Raw genomic sequence first — 5,930 nt, 5'->3', positions numbered from 1 at the left:
ACACACACACACACACACACACACACACACACACACACACACACACACTCTACACTCAGTGGGCTCCTGGGTTTAACATTCTGCCGGTTGAGAGAGCTACTGTGTACCAAAGCTTCCTGCCCAGGAGAGCAGAAGACACCCCCCCATCTGCTCTCTAACCCTCCCTGGTGAGTGCTATCCCCCCACTGAGGTGAGAAAAGGAATTCAGAGTTGTTAACTTTTTCATGGTCACCTAGGGAATGATCTGCAGAGCTGAGACTCGAACCTACAACCTACATTGGATCTTTTCTCACATCAAGTCTGTATCTCCTACAGAAGGGACCCATGCCCATCATTTCAGTAGTTCCCAAAGCCACATCCACGAGGGAGGAGAGCCAGGCCTTAATCTCCCCTTGCCTGTGTGGGAGATGAGGGGTGGTCAGGTCTCTGTCCCCAGTGTGGTGCTGGAGGAAGGTCAGCATGCAGTGGCTTTGCCCTCACAAAAGGACATAATCAGTCCCCCGATGCTCCCTGTCATTTGCAGGATGCCTCCCAACATAGCAGGGACACCTGGGTCAGATGTAACCTCATGGATTTGGCTTTTCAGCTTTTAGAAGTGTGAACCACTGGGATTCTTTCTGCCCATTGTGCATTTGAGGCTGTGATGTTCAGTTGTAGCAACCCAGAATGGATTAAGATGGGGGTTTAATAGCAAACTTGGAGACTGGAGCTTTCTGGGGACTCTGGCTCAGCCCCTCTAAGGCAGTATTTTATAAGATGATTAACCCCGTGCCTATCCCTATGAAGCCGATTTTGCTGGAATGATGACACCAGGGAGGGAGAAGTGGAGCACAGACCGCCTGGGTCAGCGCATGCTTGTTTAGCCTGCTAACCAGAGCGTGTGTGGCTTACCTGCTACAGATCCCCAGTCTTCTAAAATGTGTGATGAGCTGTTCATACCTCATCCCACAGCCATATGAATCGCATGAGATAATGTTTGTGAAGTGCTTAGCATGCAGCACACACTGGTAATTATCACAGTAATCCAAGTGTGTAGGCATCTCTGTCTCTGTGACCCACTTTCTCCGCTTAACTGCACTTCATAAGTTTCCTCTCTCCTTACTCACTGCTCATGTTTTTCCTTTTGATGCCCACAAAACACTTCATTCGCCATTGTTACAATTAACTCAGGCATTTCCTTGTTGTTGGACACTTAAACTATTTCTAGTTCTTGCCTATAAATAACGTGATTAATATTTTAGAATGTTGGAATTTTTTTTAAATAGTCAAATGTAGTTTAGTCCAACATGCTTTTTGTCTCAAGCCCATGTAGACTCCTGTGATGAATTCCATAGATACAGAGAAGACAGCTGGTTTCTTTCTTCAGGGAGTATCCAGGGCTGAGTGGGGAGTGAGCAACAGTGGGCAGGGAGGACTCTGTGCTTTAAGGCTGAAGTGAAGTGGACATGGCTGAAGGGTCTGTTGACCAGTGGGGATGTTTAGCCTCCACCCAGTCCTGCTTCTGCTAGGCATTCAGCTCTCTGGAACTTGTAAGCTCTTGAACTGAAATCTGATTCTCTTTCCAGAGTGGGGGACAACTGTCCTCATGAGCAGGAGAGCCGGTGTCAGCAGTGGTGGGGAGACAAGGAAAGCTTATTTCTACCCCAGGAGCTTGGACTGTGAGGGGTGAGGAAGATGGCATCTTGGGGAGTGAGTTACGGATGGTTGGAGCCCTGGATGGGAGCACTCTCAGGGAGAGAGGAGAATGGCAGGAGTTGCACCAAGCTGTTTCACTGCTGGATTGCAAGTTCAGGGGCCAAGAAAAGAGGGGGGACTTCTGTAAGTGAGAACCTTTGCTTACTGGGAATCTAGAAGAGCCACTAATGATAAGGGTATGGGCTGCCAGGTCACTGTACCTACCCACCCTTCACCTCAAATCCGGAGAAGTCACCGCCACACTTCCAAGTGCCAGGCATACTTTATTATTATTATTATTATTATTATTATTATTATTATTATTAATGTATCTGTTATGTGTTGTGTGAGTGTAGGTGTGTACCTAGAGGGTATGTATGGAGGTCATAGGACAACTTTTACTAGTGTCAGTTCTCTTCTTTGGCTGCATGGGCCCATGATTGAACTTTACAAGTGCTTTTAAGCACTGAGCTGTGTTGCTGGCCCACCAGACATCATTCAAAAATAGGTCTTGGAAAAAAGAGGCAAGACAATAGTCTGGCAGCATCAGACATATTCACATCCATCTCATGAAACTGGAACCAAACACAACTCCTCCTTCCCTTTCCCACAGCCCCTGGCAACCACATTTTAATTTCAATATCTACCAATGCCACTGCTGTAGATCCCATAAGTAAACAGGTTCCTGCATATTCAGCTTTTGAGACAGGGTCTCGCTGTATAGCTGCTGTTGGCCTGGAACTCACTATGTGTATCAAGGATGGCCTCAAATTCAGAGATCCATTTGCAGAAGCCTCCTGAGAACTGGGATATTAAAGATATATGCTGCTACACCCAGCAAGCATTCAGTTTTAAAGGACAAAACATTTAATGTGTATGAGTGTTTGGCCTGCATGCATGTATATATATATGCCCCTCAGGCATGCAGTGTTTATGGATCCCACAGTAAAGCAGCTTAGAGACCAAATGCCACACTGGGCATAGCTTGAGCATAGCAGACCTCAAAGCCCACCTCAATAGTGACACACTTCCTCCAACAAGGCCACACCTATGCCAGCAAGGCCAGTTCTCCTAATAGTGTCACCCCTTAGGGGCCAAGCATTCAAACATGTGAGTCTGAGAGGACCATATGTATTCAAATCACCACACCTGGGTATTATCTTATTGGATTAAAGGGATCTCTGTGTGGCCTTGTTGGAGGAAGTATGTCACTATTGGGGTAGGCTTTGAGGTCCCCTATGCTCAAACTATGCCCAGTGTGGCATACAGTCTCCTATGTTGCCTGTACATCAAGATGTAGAACTCTCAGCTCCTTCTCCAGCACTGTGTCTGCCCATGCACTGCCATGCTTTCTGCCATGATGATAAGGAACTAAATCTCTGAACCTGTAAGCCAGCTCCAATTAAATGTTGTCCTGTATAAGAGTTGCCACGGTCATGGTGTTTCTTTACAGCAATAAAACACTAACTAAGATATCAGGTCATCAATGCTTTAAGGGAGGAGGGCTGGGTAGGAGACAGAGCCTAGGGTTGGTCCTGGTTTCTGAGTCTTATATGTTGTTAGCATGAAGAAGCTTTCTTACTCCCAGTCCCACAGTATCTCAGGTCCCCAATGACTGGCCAGGAATCGAGATAGGGTCACAGTCCTATTCTGTGGACAAGTAACCTTTTACAAGGCTACCGTAATGACAATGGACGGTTAATGAATCTCCACTGAACAAATGCAGTTTTCTTAGTGACAAATTCCCAGAGCATGGTGGGAGGGCAGGAGAGCGGTAGCAGGAAGAACACGCTCCTTTCCATCATGTGAGAGAGCAGATGAGCAGAGCCAAACCCTCAGCAGCCACTCCCTTCTTTTGTAGACCCAGGGCTCACGAGATGCTTATATGTGCCTGGGAACTTGAGCTTGGCTGGTCAGAGGACACTGCCAACTTACGTATTAGAGAGAGAGAGAGAGAGAGAGAGAGAGAGAGAGAGAGAGAGAGAGAGAGAGAGAGAGAGAGAGATTCCTGCAGAGGCCAGAAGAGGGCACCAGATCCCCTAAAACTAGTTACAGGTGGTTGTATGCCACCTGAACATAGGTGCTGGGAATTGAACCTGGGTCCAGAACACCAGAGACTTAGCCATGGAGCCATTTTTCCAGGCCAAGATTTGCTTTAAAAACAAAGCCACACTGAGTGCAAATTCACAAACCTCCAGTTCATCATTTGTTGTTGTTTTGTTTTGTTAGACAGGTTTCTCTGGCTGTCTGTAGATCAGTCTGGACTTGAACTCACAGAGATCGACCTGCCTCTGACTCATGAGTGTGGGAATTAAAAGCATGGACCATCACCACCTGGCCCAATTCAGCCCTTTGATGTATATGGTTTAATGTTTTGGTACATTCACAGATGTGTGCAATCGTCTCCATAATCAACTGTAGAACGCTGTGACAACCCATCCCCCACACAGTGTTACACAAACGGTCCTTAGCTCAATCTCCAATAGTTCCTTCATTCCTATCTGTAATCTCATGAGTAAGCTCTTTACTGCCTACATTTCTTCGAGCATTCTAGTCATCTGAACCCTACCAGACCCACCCGTGCAGCAGAGCTTACAGTGTTCTAACATTTCTGTAGCACACACCTTCAAACATTCCCACATTACTCAGTGTCACTGGGTTTATCACAGCAACCCCCAGTCCTGGTAACAGTTTTCTGTATTAGTGACTTCCTTATTGTTGTGACAACTTAAGGGAAGAAAGTTTTATCTTACTTCACTGTTTCAGAGATATAAGTCTGTCACAGTGGGAAATCAGAGGAAAACTCATGGTGGCAGAAGCATAAGGTGAGATGTGCACTAGGCACAGGCAGGAAGCAGAGATAGGAAGCAAAAGCAGGTACTTCCTTTAAAGGCCTGCCCCCATTGATCTCCTTCTGTCTGGCAAGCATCACCTCCTAAAGGCTCTACAGCCTTCAAAATTATGCCACATGCAAAGTTCTTAAAACACGGGCCTGTGGCAGACATGTCTTACTTAATCAAGCCACTACAATTCCTTTCAAGAAAGGGAAAACCCAACTTAAAATTCATATAGAATTCTAGAAGTACAAACTAGTCAAAATTATGTTTTTTTATTTTTTAATAATAAAATAAAGTATAACTAATATAACAGTGGTGCAGTGGTGGCACATGCCTTTAATCCCAGCACTTGGGAGGCAGAGGCAGGCGGATCCTGAGTTCAAGGCCAGCCTGGTCTACAGAGTGAGTTCCAGGACAGCCAGGGCTACACAGAGAAACCCTGTCTCGGGAAAAAAAAAAGATAAAATAAAAATGAACAGATCAGAATTGGACAGAACAAACAGAAGGAAAAGAGCCAAAGAGAAGGCACAAGAATCAGAGGCCCAGTTATTTGCCCACGCAGGAATCTCCTAAAAACATAAACTGGAAGCCATGATGTGTATTTAACAGAACTAGTTCAGAGCAGTGCAAGCTTTGTCCATGCTGCCTCTGTCTCCGTGAGTTCACATGAACATGGCTGTCTTAGTTAAGGTTTTATTGCTGGGAACAGACACCATGACCAAGGCAAGTCTTATAAAAAACAACATTTACTTGGGGCTGGCTTACAGGTTAAGAGGTTCAATCCATTATCATCGTGGTGGGAGCATGGCAGTGACCAGGCAGGCATGGTGCAGGGAGAGCTGAGAGTTCTACTTCTTTATCCAAAGACTGCTAGTGGAAGACTGACTTCCAGGCAACTAAGGTGAGGATCTTATGCCAACACCCAGAGTGACACACCTACTCCAACCAGGTCACACCTATTCCAACAAGGCCACACCTTCAATGGTGCCACTCCCTGGTCCAAGAATATACAAACCATCACATTCCACGCCCTGGCCCCCATAGACTTGTTCAAACACATGAGTCTATGGGGGGCCTACTTAAACAAAGCATAATGCAAAATGCATTTAGTCCAACTTTTAAAGTCCTCGTAGTCTATAGCAGTCTCAACAATGTTAAAAATCCAAAGNTCAAGGTCTCTTCTGAGATTCATCCAATCACTGAACTGTAATCCCCAAAGCAAGGCAGGAAACCAGCTGGGCAAACTCCAGATTCTGCATCTCCATGACTGATGTCAAAGTGGTCTTCAGATTTCCACTCCTTTTTCATCTTTGTTGATTACAACAAATTGTTTTCTCCTGGGCTGGTTCCACTCCCTGTCAGCAGCTTTCCTCAGCATGTATCCCATGGCTCTGGCATCTTTAACATCTTTGAGTCTCC

This window comes from Mus pahari, chromosome 6 (genome assembly GCF_900095145.1).
Source record: "Mus pahari chromosome 6, PAHARI_EIJ_v1.1, whole genome shotgun sequence".
NCBI classification, from domain to species: Eukaryota; Metazoa; Chordata; class Mammalia; order Rodentia; family Muridae; genus Mus; species Mus pahari.
The sequence above is the reverse complement of the archived record's forward strand: the minus strand, read 5'-3'. Positions refer to the sequence as shown.